At 49.2% G+C, this 15,455-nt stretch overlaps 1 long non-coding RNA gene across 1 annotated transcript; it reads right to left on the reverse strand.

Annotated features, from left to right (window-relative positions):
- Positions 1 to 3,549: 3,549 nt before the first annotated feature.
- LOC142906095 (uncharacterized) lies at positions 3,550 to 10,629 on the reverse strand. Its single transcript, XR_012930064.1, has 2 exons — positions 7,476 to 10,629; positions 3,550 to 4,492 (listed from the first exon to the last, which is right to left on the reverse strand). It is a non-coding gene; the product is annotated as an uncharacterized LOC142906095 (long non-coding RNA).
- Positions 10,630 to 15,455: the final 4,826 nt, after the last annotated feature.

Below are 15,455 nucleotides of genomic sequence, written 5' to 3' on the forward strand. Positions count from 1 at the left end.
GCAATTAATTTACGCAGGATAAAATTCGCTGCAAAAACTAGTATCAAGACTTCTTTTCAGAAGTGTCCTGTCATGGGATGTCTGGCAAGTTCGTCTTTAAAGAGCATTTTGCTTTGGCCATAGCAGCCAGAGGACATCCGCCAGGAACACAAGAATCATACTCAAGGGTTTATGGGTCCATGAACCCAACTATGAACGAATAAAACATGTTCCAGGGCGGTTAGCTGTAAAAAAAAAGATTGTGACTGAACTCCCTGGCGCTAAAGGCAACAATACTTCTGTAAGCCATGTTATGTTTTACTTTCAAGATCGAGATACCATCAGGGCACCACCACACCTCGCCAACGATACAACCCTCCGCCAGATCCCACAGCTGCTGCACATTCAACACGAAGCGCCCTCCGAGATCTTCCCTGACAGCATCCCACCATGTCGCCTTAGGTCTCCTCTTCCCCTTAGTCCCCGGACTCGGTGAAACCCACCGCAGTTCCATTCTCGGCAATCGGCCCTCCCCCATCCTGCCTAACATCTACCCCACTCGCCTGCCTTGTTTTATTCCCACTCTCTGAGTCGCTCACCTTGCCCGCATATCGCGGGCGTTGGGGCAGGGAAAACACATCCCATGGGAGTGTTTTTTTTCTGTTCCCGTCGATAGAAGATGACTTTGTCGCGCGACACGCACGCGGCCAGGATCCGTGTAGGCGCCGTGCGCCCTTGGCTTCGCGGGCGGCTTCACGTCGTAGCGACACTGGGTACGCGAACGCTGCGTCAATGAATCGATTTAATTCATCGGTCAATGAGACATCGATTCTTAAGCTGATATTGCGTGTACTAAAACACGCATGTCAATATATATATTTTTTAAATCGTGTGTATATATGGTTTTTAAATCACATGTGTCAACAATATGTCAACCCCTTATCAATGCGCTACCTTATTTCAGACCAATTCAGACCTTATTGGTCACCCTGTGCCTTTATAAATCTCAACGCTCATCCTACAAAGTCCCATCACAAGGGAGAAACACAAACAAATATACTTTTTTTGCCCGCATTGTAACGGCTGTACGCCGTATGGACCTCAAAGTTCAGTCTCCCTGTACAGGAATACGGCTAAACCGTATGGGTTGACAGGTATGGTCTTACGTCACCCAGTATTGTACTATACATAATGTTATGGCCATTGCAACTTGGTTGACACCGGTCAATCATCCCTGCCCTCGAGTTATCAGCTGGTTAAACGAAATAAACTTGAAACTTAAATTATGGTTTTAAGGTAAATGCCTCTTTTGAAGACGTTGCGATCGAGTGAGATTGCTCTCCGATGACCTACGTGCTCTTTAACAACACGCCCATCGCGGCCTAGGCGCGATACACAACAACAAACCGCGTCGCTCGAACAATATCCAAGCCCGAGCAATTGCAACAAATGTCACGAGCCCCCGCCCCCCCCTACCCCCCCTTTTCCACTGCTTCACTTCGCGTGCCGCGCCAAGAAACGAGGCGCGGTTGACGCCCACACGTGCGGTGCACATTGGGAGACCGCGGCTCAGTGCAACCCAACCCCCTCCGCCCTCTCTCGCGCTCTCTCACTCGATCCACGGCCCACGTGTGCGAGCGGGGAAACACACGAGCGCAAGGGGCTCGATGGGAGAATGGATGTCTCGTTGATGCGAATAGGAAATCTGGGTCGGTGTTCGGATTGTCACCCTTTTCACCGTGGACCAAACCCAAGCAATATCAGTCAGCCTGGGTCCACGACGCGATGGTCAAAACTGCAGGATTAACTGGAATAAAGTTGAACACGATACGGGTGCCAGACCTCGTTACAAATCAATTCCTGCCACCCACACACAGATGCCGATTCCTTGACTGTGCATGTCAAACCCGGGTCAACCCTCAGTGTGTATACACGAGTGACTTGTTATGGGTTGACTTGTGCTGCTGCGTTAGTGTCCGACTCGCAATCAGAGAGTTGCGAATTGAAATCACGACTCAACCCAGCCTATCATCCTTGTGCTGCTGACAACCCTGCCCCTGTGCAAGGCCAGGTTCCTGCCCCTGTGCAAGGCCAGGTTCCTGATCTTGTGCAAGGCCAGGTTCCTGCCCCTGTGCAAGGCCAGGTTCCTGCCCCTGTGCAAGGCCAGGTTCCTGCTCCTGTGCAAGGTCAGGTTCCTGCCCCTGTGCAAGGCCAGGTTCCTGCTCCTGTGCAAGGCCAGGTTCCTGCCCCTGTGCAAGGCCAGGTTCCTGCCCCTGTGCAAGGCCAGGTTCCTGCCCCTGTGCAAGGCCAGGTTCCTACCCCTGTGCAAGGCCAGGTTCCTGCCCCTGTGCAAGGCCAGGTTCCTGCCCCTGTGCAAGGCCAGGTTCCTGCTCCTGTGCAAGGCCAGGTTCCTACCCCTGTGCAAGGCCAGGTTTCTGCCCCTGTGCAAGGCCAGGTTCCTGCCCCTGTGCAAGGCCAGGTTCCTGCCCCTGTGCAAGGCCAGGTTCCTGCTCCTGTGCAAGGCCAGGTTCCTACCCCTGTGCAAGGCCAGGTTCCTGCCCCTGTGCAAGGCCAGGTTCCTGACCCTGTGCAAGGCCAGGTTCCTGCCCCTGTGCAAGGCCAGGTTCCTGCCCCTGTGCAAGGCCAGGTTCCTACCCCTGTGCAAGGCCAGGTTCCTGCTCCTGTGCAAGGCCAGGTTCCTGCCCCTGTGCAAGGCCAGGCTCCTGCTCCTGTGCAAGGCCAGGTTCCTGCTCCTGTGCAAGGCCAGGTTTCTGCCCCTGTGCAAGGCCAGGTTCCTACCCCTGTGCAAGGCCAGGTTTCTGCCCCTGTGCAAGGCCAGGTTCCTGCCCCTGTGCAAGGCCAGGCTCCTGCTCCTGTGCAAGGCCAGGTTCCTACCCCTGTGCAAGGCCAGGTTCCTGCTCCTGTGCAAGGCCAGGTTTCTGCCCCTGTGCAAGGCCAGGTTCCTACCCCTGTGCAAGGCCAGGTTTCTGCCCCTGTGCAAGGCCAGGTTTCTGCCCCTGTGCAAGGCCAGGTTCCTGCTCCTGTGCAAGGCCAGGTTCCTGCCCCTGTGCAAGGCCAGGTTCCTGCCCCTGTGCAAGGCCAGGTTCCTGCCCCTGTGCAAGGCCAGGTTCCTGACCCCGCTTACTCTCTACCTTTGACTGTCTGCCTCCCGTCTAAAATCGATTTCAATCACAGCCTATATCATACATCACACCGCGTTTTGTTCCAGCTAATACACTTCCCGATTCTTGTACAAAGCATTGAGATGCGACTGCGATTACTAATGATCATCATCGATGTCCCCTGCTTGACTTGGACGTTTTACGCAGTGAAGGGCTCGGTTAGGCTTGCAGCAGAGAGCAGCATACGCGCTCGGGTACCGTAACAAGAACGAAGGCGCAGCGCGTAGCTGTGGAACGTCGTCAGTGTGCGCCGTTGTGCGGCGTTAGTTACGTGGGGTGGGGGATCTGCATGTTTCTGTGAAATTAATATTTCCCAAAAAACATATTTGAATTGCAACAGCGTTCACACCGTTAAACATGTGCATTTTATGAAACGATTTCCTGTTAAATGATTAAAATGCGCTTTATTTATGTCAACACACGTACAGGTTGCGATAGCAAGTCACAGTAACTGCTTGTTTAAGACAGGCTATGTACAATATATACATGCGACTCAATACACTTGCAAATAATGTTAAGGGTGGATTTTTTGTTACAATTAATAGCGTGACCATGTGAAACCCAGTTGAGAATCATAAAATGTTATTATTATTGTGGTATTTTTTTGTTTTTACGACAAATCTTACACATGTGGCTTTATAAACATCCCCTCCCACCGTCACCAACAGCAGCATCAGCAGCATCGTCGTACCATTCAGCACCACCACGAAGAACGAGTCACCATCACAACCGTAGAACAATCGCTTTGTCACACTGGCTTCCACATCTTAGCCACCTCAAATCAGACAAACGTATCAATCGTATCACCATCCCATTCATTATCACAAATTGTCAAACCACTGCAACCCGCTCGGGGGTGACTCTGTTATTCAGTCAGGGGCAGGGACGTGATCAAACACGAACCCTTGTCCAGTTGCTCCCATCACAGCCAGAGACGTCTCACTAACTGTGAATGCACGGGCCCCAGTGTCTGCTGTCCGTGTCACAAAGCGGCCCTCTGACGAGTCTTTCAAAACAAATGCCGAGCTAAAGTTGGCTAGGTCGCTGTGGGGGCCCTGGGTTGTGGGTCACCGAACTGGAAGTACAGCTGCAGTTTGCAAAAAATATCCACGGTTACAGTCTTTACATAGCGGGGTGTGCGCAGTTCACATTTATTTTTGGACCCTAAATCACCGAGCAAAAGAAACGTCCGGCTTTGTGCTTCCTTCCAGCTTCTGCATTCTTGCCTGGCACATAAGCGTGCAGTTACTTCAGCCTCGCGTCTTGGTGCCGGACTGACAAATGCCCCAGGGCGAGGAGTACGCAGCTTCCATACCACCGACGCACACCACCTACCGTCCTCATCGCACGCATGGACACACGCGCACGATACCTGCCATCAGCAACAAGCCCGGAAAACCCCACACAACAAGCGAGCCTCAACGAGCGAACAAAAACACGCCTCCTTCCCACGTGTGTCTGTGTGCCCCCCCACGTAAACATTTCAACAGCATTGGTTCAATATAGAATTGAAGCTTTCGTGACTGCATACATTTCTATACTCATTAGTTATTTCGGTAAAGTCACGTATGTTGAAAATTATATTAAAATAATAAATCACGACATTTCGAACGCAACACAAGCGATCATCATCAGGCGTAAAACAAATAGTGGGGGAGCACATAGGGGGACATCACGTACATAGCACATAGAGAACGTTAAACTGTACGGAGGCAAATTCAACAACAAGAAGATGAGAGACGAGAAACTCAACAAACCTAAGAAAAATAACGTAATGCAAAACCAGTCAGGCCAACAACACAGTTAGACACTGACCTGGTTAACCAGGAATTTCAGAAGACTGCTAAATTTCGTGTTCATCCCCTGGGTTGAACAAACCAGCATAGACAGAGTGAACAAATACGAGGTACAAGGTAGCAGAGATACATACATGGGGAAGAACATCCAAGGAAAGATGTATTGGGCAGAACAGATGGACAACCAGAGTAACACCACACCAAGAGACAAAAAAGGACTGGAGGGATGACGGACAGAGACTTAAATAAGCTGCAGAGGTGGGGGGAGGGGTTGAAGACAATGGGAACCTACGCAGAGAGAGCACATGGACGAGCAAACAACGCGGACAGCAACGGTGCTGAAATAAGCTGCAGAGGTGGGGGGAGGGCGAGGGGTTGAAGACAATGGGAACACACGCGGAGTGCGATGGATGCGTAACATCTGGTTGTCCATCTGTGCTGCCCAATACATCTTTCCAATGGATGTTCTTCCCCATGTATGTATCTCTGCTGCCTTGTACCTCGTATTTGTTCACTCTGTCTATGCTGGTTTGTTCAACCCAGAGGATGAACACGAAATTTAGTAGTCTTCTGAAATTCGTGGTTAACCAGGTCAGTGTCTAACTGTGTTGTTGGCCTGACTGGTTTTGCATCACGTGATTTTTCTTAGGTTTGTTGAGTTCTCGTCTCTCATCTTCTTGTTGTTGTATTTGCCTCCGTACAGTTTAACGTTCTCTATGTGCTATGTACGTGATGTTCCCTTATGTGCTCCCTCACTATTTGTTTTACACCTGATGATGATCGCTTGTGTTGCGTTCGAAACGTCGTGATTTATTATTTTAATATAATTTTCAACATACGTGTCTTTACCGAAAAAAAACAATGAGTATAGCATTGGTTCATATTGCTTCAATGAAAGCAAAACTCTGATTTCGACATTCAGAGTCTCACGGCAGTCAAGCTCGCTGAAACCAATGTTGGCGCACTGCCAGATGTTTATAGGCAAGGACCCTCTCTGTTAGACATGGGTCGTAGTTCGACACCAAACTATTTAAAAGTGTACGCGTGTGCCCTGGGGGGGGGGGGGGGGGGGGGGAGAGGGGGCCGGGGCAAGAAAGGGGCCATCACCCCCACAGGAGAGAGGTGAAGTCTCACCACCCCTGGGGCTGCCGCCCCCTCCTTTCAATGTTGAAGTTGTCGGCACAATGTCTCCCATTCTGGAGACCCGGTTGTGCTCCCCATAATAAATAGGGCTGCCCTCACGTCTACCCTGACATTACGACCTCTCCGGGCAGTGTGTCCGTGTATATGTGTGGGGCAGCGGTAGTGTAGCGATTATCGCACTGCACTACAAACCTTGCGATCCAAGTTCGATTCCCGCTCACGGCCAACACCACTGACAAGTATCTGAACCAGTCCTGGGCCTCCCCTAGGTCTACTCAGCCTCAATTGAGTCCCTGATGCGATGTATAAACATCGCCACTACGGAGACAAAGCCGGCCGGGCGTGATGCTTTCCATCCACCTCTCCATTCCGGCCTCCATAGCAGCACTTTCCCCAACAGTCTGTTAAGGCTATATGGGGGATCTTTGTATTCGTCCAGTGTTGTGTCCACAATCGCGCCCGGGCTCTGTAAAGTCGGGAACTTCGCCCTGGATGTGTTTGGTGCGTGCGCAAAGCACAACATTCATACCTTTTGTTCATCGCGCGATGGTTTAATTGGCGCGGAGCGGCCAGTTCTGCCGTTGCCAAAATAACCTCAACTCCGAGCGCAGCGAGGGATCGGTGGCTTCCCTGACCAGCGCGTCGTGCGCACCGCACGGCGAGCGTGCGTGGCGCTTGTAAACGCAGCGACTGTCTCGCGATGCGTGCGCTGTTGTTTGCGGTGGTCACGCGTGCCTCTCTCTTCGCAAGCGTGTACGTGTGTGCGCGTACGTTCAAGAGGCAGGGCCGTCTCGTTTATATTAGAGTAGAATAACATTGAAACAGCTGTTCAATTTCACATTTAAGTCCCATTTGTCACACACGCGCACACAGTACACAGAACGGTCGCTGTTACAACTGGAATGTCACAAGACATGGCCATTGATATAACGCCCTGAGCTGTGGCGGTGTGATTGGATGATGGGATACACAAAGTCCAGAAAACTTGAATTCAACTTTTGCCTGAGATCATTTACTTTGTTACTTAGATTGTCGACAACCAGGAAAATTATTATTTGGACTGGGAGGTTGATTCATCAGGAATTATAAAAAAAATGGCTGGCTGACGGGAGGGACGGATGGACTATTGGTCGGTCCCAGGTTGCCCCCTTCTTCTTTCTTCTTCTTCTTCTTCCTTCTTCTTCTTCTTCTTCCGTCGAACGGAGAGAAGGGCAGCACCAAGAAGAGCACAAACCTGTGCACGGACGATGTTTCCAATTTTCAATGTTTGAGGAGCAAAAAAAGACACCCCCACTCCCCCCGGGCACGCTTGTCGGCCCTGGCGACACCGTGAACGGGACTCGGTCGCCTTCAAGTCAAATTGTGAACTCCTCACCTCGGTGGAGAGAGATCCGGCCAGGGTCGCAGCCGCGCTGTGCGGAGCGCGCCTCCCCTGCCGCTGTTATTGTAGCAGCAGCAGCAGCTACCAGGCCCTCACTGAGACACGGGGCTCTGTAAACGCAAACCTCGTGTAGCCGCCCTGACCGCCACGCGGGATTTTCAGGGACAAAATTCGGGACAAAAATCCCCGAGAGCGACCGTGTGGTGCCAATTAAAATTCCAACTTAATTTGCAGTTTTGAGAACAGTCGCCCCCACAATCAACCCGCGATGCTGCTGCTGCTGCTGCTGATTCCACGGCACGAGGGGGGGTTCCGTTGCTGGTCGTGTTGACGGGCCGGCTTCCTCCTCGCCATTGCACCGCTCTCCCCGTGCCTGTGCGCGAAATTAAAGGCACGATTCGCAACAAATCGGCGAACAAAGGAAATGGCTCAATCGAGAACAAAGGTCAAACGCCAAGAGCCGCTCTCCTTTCCGACACGCGTTTCTTCACTACAAGGTGTTGGATAATACTCCGGCCGTAGAAGCTGTAAATCGAGTTAAAATCATACAGAGGGTTTACAGTAATTACGCCAAAAGCTGTATCGTGTCTGACTGAAGGTGGACAGAAAGGGTGGTGTAGGGTGCTGGCCGAGTGACGGAGGGAAGTTATTTTTGAAACCCAGTCCTGCAGCGTAGTCCAGCGTTCCATGTCTACCGAGCAATGGTTGTTTTATTTATATATGTCAATAAACAGCGAACTAAGCAACAGCTAATTGGATTTAACAACACACGCAAAGATGTGCAGCACTGCATGTACAAATGCTCCCAGCCTGACTCACACCACCAGCCCAAAAGAACTGCACGGATGCTGGGAATTTGGTGGCAAAGCGGCAGAAGCCGTGCAGGCATTCGGAAGGGAACCGGACAGGCGAGTGCTGAAGATGATCCCGCGGGATGGGAGGGACGATTGTCGAGACCGCCGTCGGAGCGGCAAGAGGAGACAGCGTGGTGGGGGGCCGCCAGGGCAGCTCGTGGCAGCTGGGCATAGCGGCTGCGGGTCTGGCGGAGGGCACGACGGGCTGGTGGCGAGGGGTCAGTGGAGGCGCCAATGGCTTCAGCCACGGTGACATTTTGTAGGTACGTTGGACTTCTTTCGCACCGTACTTAGCCAAGCGAGCTAATCGGAGGTGCAGGGGAAGGACAACAAACTGAACACAACCCTTGAGATATAATGCACACTCTATTTTTGTTTGCATTTTTCATCTGGACGCGGCAGTAAGTTTTTGCCTTCTGTAGTTTTTTTTCTCAGTACAACTTATGCTGCCAATTCATGTATCATGGCGACAGTGGGCGACTGACTGACGACAACAGTTTTATTTGAAGTTAACGATGTTCATGACTCTTACCACAATCACAAGAAATATATATATGCGTACTCCTGGCCCTTAAAAATGGAATTACGAGTTGCGAATATCCAGTCAGGCCACAAAGCATCGCGCCAGGCGCCTCAGAGAAATAGCATCCAAACATGGGGGTGATGCATTCACCCGACGATATTATTAATATCATACGACTCGTCACTGGCAGCTGAAATCAACCCACTCCAAACAGGAAAGCGATTTGTCGGGCCCACTCCACGGTCGCCCTGCAGCTCTCCCTGGGCTCCCCTGCCCCGTGATTTCGCGAGCCTCGTTGGCATCTAAAGGGCACGACACAGCCACCCAGAGTATGTGCCGCAATATTTTACGAGTAATGTTTCTACGGCACTTTGTATATGCAATGTTACGTGATGCTATGGCCGTTGCGGTTACAGGCAGATTAGTAAAACACATTAAAAAAGGGAACTTGCTGGCGCACTTCACCATCAACCTGGGGACCCTAAGTTCGATTTAAAAAAAAAGGCGAACTACAGCTGAACTAGTCCTGCCATGGAATAAAACGACTGATACAGCATGGCAAGGCATTCATCCATCGATGGACGGAAAATACTTCTTTTTTTTTAAACACCAGAGGGTTAATACATTTTGTTCATATAAATTTAAGTCACAGTCTATATCCCAACACAGACGGAAGCTAACACAAACAGCGGAGGCTGAATTGCTGGGATTGGAACACGGCACATTTCCCTGGGACGCGTTAATGCGGTCACTTGCTCAGAAATAGCCCCGAACTCCGCGTGTGTGCGTGATAGGCGCGGTAAACCTGCGAACAATTATGTAATCAAGCCAACAGCCGATGGCTCCGGGCCAAGCGCTCCGCCTTCTCCGGAGCTGTGAGCAGACGGTGGAGGTGTTGGGGCACGGTCACTGAGCTCGTGGGCAGCACGCGGACGGAAGGGGCTAGCAGTGGAGAAGCGGCGATGAGATCGCACCCAGCGGGACGTCACAATAATATCGCTCAACTAAACGCAGCAACATCCCCACAAGGGAACGATCACGTGGGCTGGCGAATGATCAGAGGCGCATCAGCGTCATGGTGGATGGAGTACCAATGCCACAGAAAAAAAAATAAGCACTCGTTACGGCTCATTCCCATATTTGCCTGTCCTCGTTCCCATATTTGTCTCTCTGCGCAAAAAAACAAGGCAATTTTAAACATCTCATCGGTCACATGACGATACCTAATAGAGGGGCATATGCCTATAAACATCTGGCAGTTCACCAGCACTGGTTTCAGCCAGTTCGACTTGTTGCTGACGGGACACCGGAAGTCTAAAGTCGTCGTCCAGAGTTTTGCTTGTGCTAAACCATTGCTGTTGCAATTATGAACGACCACAAGACCCTGTGGTTGATTTAACGTGTTAAACATTTTTTTTGGTATGTTTTAAGTGGACAGATGGATAGGACGGTGTGCTATATGATTATACATTTTATTCGATGTCATTTACCATTTTAGAGATGTATCATGAGCATGATATTATCACAAGTAACTAATGCATTTGTTACGTACATTTCAGCTTAGATAAACGTACGTTTCTACTCGTATAATTTTAAAGGTTCATTCACGCGTAATTTGGTTTGCTTCCAAAAGTGAGTGACTTCAGTCGCCCAGTGGACGCGTGACGCCCTCTCGGGTTTGTTCCGCTGGGTGACGCAGAGAGCGTGGCCGCCACTCTCCTGCAGCGTCCCTGTGGCGCGTGGCGACCCCCACGTGTGGAGGAAGGGTGGGGGGGGGGTCCGTGGAGGGTGGGGGGTCGGTGGGGTCACATCCCAGGCTGCAGCAGGAGCGGTGAGACACAATCCGATGCGACACAATGCGATGCGATTCCACCGTGCAGGCAGCATCCAAATGCCTCTTCTGCGCCAAGACGCTTTACAATGATTTGATGAAAACGAAAAAAAAAATAAGAAAATATTGTATATAAAACCTAACAAACGTATACATTAACTTCGTATCAACACAATCAAACTAAACTAAACCACATTTTATCATGATACAAGTTGCTAAGCGGCAATACCACTGCTGTATTGGTAGAATCAGCATCGTGATTTGACAATTTATAATCACAGGATGGGACGGAGGTGAAAGGAATGCGGGCTTGTTCGAGTGCACGGGAACACAACGCGACTCGGACAGACACGGGGCATCAACATTCCGAGGCTGGGGGCATAGCCGTGGACAGGGCTTAGTCCTGCGAGACACCGAACTGTAATGCTATTGTCCAGGAAACTCGCGGCTAAGCGAGACATTTCAAAGGCACTCGAATGGAGCAAAGCAATCCCTGAGTGCTGGGTTCGGGGCTCCCGGTGGAGGAGCCGCCGTCCACAGGAGGTGAAACGAAGCCTCACCACCGGCCGTGTTCCAAAACGTGCCACATCTGAGCCTCCATATTGATGTACATACTCAAATTTGTCCCAATCATCAGCCATTACCTATCCTATTTCTCACAGTCACGCGATCCAGAAGTCGTCATAGCGCCTGCACACGGGCTAATTTCAATACAGCAGTGCATAGAGAATGGCTTAATGTTGATGAAGATCGGGGGTGCGACGAACACATCCGTGTCACTTGGCGAATCGAGGACAGCCGTGCGAGGACTGTGGTTTTTTAACGTCGACCGCGCACTCGCGGGATTTCGTAACGTTGGCCGAGTTTTGAGGCCAAATCTCCCGAGTCGTGGTGCTCAGAGATTCCGCATCTGAAATCCATTAGGAGGCCGTTGCGAGCAGCCTGAAAAGTGAGCGTGCGGAACTGACATCCGACACAAACACCGCGCATGTTGATGCATGCGGGGCGAGGTAATCATCGGCCGGCGAGATCATTCAGACCTTGACAACTAAGTGTGTGTGTCTGTGGGGTTTTGTTGTCGATTAAATGCCAGCTCACTTCTTGGTGGTGCTGGTGAGAAATTGCCATAATAATGTTGACAAAGTTACGAACATTAAGCAGTAGGATTGGCAACAACTATGCTTTTTTTTATACGTATAATTTCATGATCGACGTTATTCAGAATTAGTTAATTTTAGATCAGATCGTGTAGGTATAATGGCATTTTTTGACTATACCCTTCGCCACCCAATATGTGAAAACAAATCTATTGGGGTCTTCCAATGCCCTCACTGCGATGAGTTTACATTCATTGAAAATAAAAGCCCGAAAAATATAAAGACATTGTGTGACCGTGAAGAGGCGCATGCTTGGAATGACACTGAAAGAGGAGCGCGTGGATGAGAGCGCACGTGTAATGACGTCATCTGTGACTGGAAACACTCTCCCCCACTGGCTCCCGATCCAATCATTTATGGTTGGGATTCATTACCGAGATCAGTGCTGTCTCTTAACACCGTAGTGAATGGGAAACCCGTTACAAGTATCACAAATAAACACTGATCCGTATTCGGGTTGTTAAATAATAACGGCTAGAACGGTAACCGGTTTTGTCCTTACTTTCATGCAGTTACCGGTAACGGTAAGAACACTGATTTTATCAATGCTAATTCTTACGGAGGTGATTTCATGTAGGTATGGTGAGCTTAAGAATCGACACTAACTGATTAATCGATGCGGTACAGGGACCCTTCTCATAGCGGTTTTGTTGTCGAGTCCAAAAAAACATCCAAACACGCAATAATGGGAATTTCAATAAAATCATCGTGCAGAGTGCAATGTAGCGTGAGGCCGCATTGCACAGCCCATTTTGGTAAGTGTGTTACGTCCGGGGCCAAATAGCGCGCCCACCACGTCCCCCACGGCGCACCTGGCCTGAGACCCAAGCCCAACGGAATGGAATGAGCACAATTAGAAATTCGGTAAAAGCATAACGTATTTGTGTAACAGTGCATGTTTCCTCGCTGCGACAGAGTTCTCATAAACAAGACTGGGATTTTTGTCGTTTGCCTAACTGTGAAAATATGCGGCCTATTTTTGATGCTTTCCAACTCAGGATGAAAGTGTAAATAATGCATGAATGATCTCTGTTCCCCCGTCTGTGATGAGAGGCCCACACTTTTCCCCGTACAGATTATTGGAAGCAAATAATGGATTACACACATATCTGTGTTGCAATTGATGACTTCACCTGGGTATAGTCGACCGGGCAAATATATCGATGGGTTAGTACCCTTGCTGTGGAGATGCAGCGATGAGATCGGTTTGTGCCCAGGAGGGAGATGGATGGTATCAGCACCGTGTAATGACAAGAGGCCTCCATCCAGTAGTGGGTAAACAACGGCGATTGATGTTAGATAAACAGGCCAACTGACCACGTATACATTTTGATTTAAAGCTTTCGTGACTGCAGGGATTCATATTCTTGGTTCTTTCGGTAAAGTCACGTAGAAGGGAAACAATAAAATCATAAAAATATTTTGTTTGATATTTTTATTATTTTGTTTCCCTTCTACGCGACTTTACCGAAAGAACCAATAATATATAACCACGTATATATTCTCTTCATCATGTTTTCTTTTACTTTCTTCTTTCGGCACACTGGTACGCTACTTTCATGGTCGAGTTTGTATTCACAGTGCGTACGAAGCTGTGACGCACGGTCCAGAAGCACGATCGTTAACACAAAATGTAGAACAGAACCTGAAAAGTGCGCAAATAAGCGTGGAGAGATGCAAGCTTGGAATTATATTTAGATACAGAAAGATGAACGCATGGATTTTTTTTTTAAAAACACGCCCAGATTAATGACATCATCCAAACTGTCAAGAAAAGTGAGTGGGGGTTTGGGCAGGGCACGGCTTGAAGGGACGATGGCCGCTTGTTGAGAGTAATAGCGGAGCAGCAGCCAAAGGAACGGAACATTCGCGAGATTGTGTGCATCGAGGAGATGGAGCGATGAAGTCAGTTCGTGTACAGTTGGTAGATGGATAGATTTTTTTTTTAAAGAGGGTCCTGCCACATTGGGTTGTTTGGCCCAATCCATTATTAATGACGGTTTGGTTTTCGTGTTGCAGAAAACGAGAAAACTTGAAAGTATCTCAACACTGCCATCTCCGCACCTCCGATTAGTACGGTTGGCTACGTAAGATGCAAAAACAAGTTCAACATACAAAATTCAACATACATCTCCTGACCAGTCCGCAGGCCCCCACACTGAGAATATCTGGCAAGCCCTGGTGGTCACCCACCCAAGTACTCACCCAAATCCAAACCTGCTTAGCTTTTTATATCGGACACATTAGGGTGATTTGGTTGTAATATAAGATAAACTAAACAAGTGCTAATACGAGTCTTTTGATATTGCGGGGTGATTTTAAAAACGAACTCGCTGTAATTGGCACGATTAATGTCCCACTCTCATATTTCGTGAACGCCTCTCGCGGGCAAACGTGAATCCGTGTTCAATTTCACGCACGCGATGACATCTGAAACGTGAACAGTTTTTTTTTAAAAAGCCCCTTTACACAAATTATAGTTAATAATGGGTTATTACATTTTAGTGCAGGCGTCCAAGTGTCGCCGTACATTACTGTCCGCAAGAGTTTCTTCTTAAAACAAACACGGAACACTCGAATGGCATTAAGGCTGCACTGTTTCTCTTTTGCACACTGAGCCATCAGATTACTTAACCTGCAATATAATGTATATCAGCATCAGACATCATACTCTACGTGTATTTATAAACGGGGCAAAATAAAATACTTTTACAGCCATTTGCCAATCCACTGCGGGACGAAGGCTTCCCCATTGCTACGTCGATGTTAGGGGTTATTTGAGCAAATCTTTACCACGCTGCTGAGTGCGGGTTGATGAAAGGGATGAGGGGCAAGACAGGTTCAGATATTACTCGCCCCTGATGTTAGCCATGGTTGGGAATCAAACTCAGGTCACCGGGTTCACAGCACACTGTGCGCAAACCACTATGCCACCACTCCCCCCCCATAAACGAACGCATCGCAATCGTGTCTCTAAATCACCCTTAACGAAGCGTGTGTGCGTGTTTTTTTGCCTTTTAAAACGACTCACTTCGTACGTCTCTGGGGCAAAACATTAGAAGTCACTATTTATAGAAGAGGGCCTTATTTTGATAGCTGGTTGCCTTTATGCAGAAACATGTTCACAGGTTGGTTTCCCTGCGCTGACAGTCCCATAGCTTCTGATCAAAGGAGCAACCACCACGTGTTATACCCATGAATTCCCACCCGGGTCCCAGGTGACAATCCTCCTTGTTATTGCAGCCATTGAGAGGCGTCTCAAGGGGCGCTTCACGCGTTTTGGTCAGGAAAGACGGTGAGGGATGGGAAGGCGAGGTCAACCCGGCCACAGAAATGACCTGACATAATCATTAGGGTTGTTGTGGATGATATACGTAACCAGACACATAGAAAGACAATATTCCTCCTTTCCATATCTGTCCCTCTACGCACAAAATAAATATATATACATACACATCCCATCAGCACACCGCCTTCTGACAGTGAATACATTTATCAGCAATGTTTCAATGGAAACAAACTCTGGATCAGTTTCGACTTTCATTGTTTCATCAGCAGATTCAGGCTTGCTGGAGCCAATGCTGGTGACCTGCCAGATGTTATGGGCAA

The sequence above is a fragment of the Petromyzon marinus genome, chromosome 3, assembly GCF_048934315.1.
Source record: "Petromyzon marinus isolate PM22_M1 ecotype Great Lakes invasive population chromosome 3, UKy_Petmar_22M1.pri1.0, whole genome shotgun sequence".
In the NCBI taxonomy this organism is placed as follows: domain Eukaryota; kingdom Metazoa; phylum Chordata; class Hyperoartia; order Petromyzontiformes; family Petromyzontidae; genus Petromyzon; species Petromyzon marinus.